Source organism: Ctenopharyngodon idella, chromosome 6 (assembly GCF_019924925.1).
Source record: "Ctenopharyngodon idella isolate HZGC_01 chromosome 6, HZGC01, whole genome shotgun sequence".
Lineage (NCBI taxonomy): Eukaryota > Metazoa > Chordata > Actinopteri > Cypriniformes > Xenocyprididae > Ctenopharyngodon > Ctenopharyngodon idella.
In genome coordinates, this window is record NC_067225.1 from 6666017 (window position 1) to 6666646 (window position 630).

Consider the following 630-nt stretch of genomic DNA (forward strand, 5'->3'; position numbering starts at 1 on the left):
ATTTAGTCCTGTCAATCATCATTAAAGGGTTAGTTCACACAAAAATGAAAATTCTGTCATTTATTACTCACCCTCATATCATTCCACACCCGTAAGACCTTCGTTCATCTTCAGAACACAAATTAAAAATGTTTTGATGACATCCGATGGCTCAGTGAGGCCTCCATTGCCAGCAAGATAATTAACACTTTCAGATGCCTAGAAAGCTACTAAAAACATATTTAAAACAGTTCACGTGACTACAGTAGTTCAACCTTAAAGTTATGAAGCAACGAGAATACTTTTCGTGCACCAAAAAAACTAAATAATGACTTTATTCAACAATATAGTGATGGGCGATTTCAAAACACTGCTTCATGAAGCTTCGAAGCTTCAAATCTTTTGTTTCGAATCAGTGGTTTGGAGTGCCTCCCAGTGGTGAACCATTGAAATTTCGAAACACTTGTGACGTAACGAGGACTAATTTATTGAAATCACGTGACTTTGGCAGTTTGATACACGCTCCGAACCACTGATTTGAAACAAAAGATTCGTAAAGCTTCGAAGCTTCATGAAGCACTGTTTTGAAATCGTCATCAAAAATATCTTAATTTGTGTTCTGAAGATGAACGAAGGTCTTACGGGTGTGGA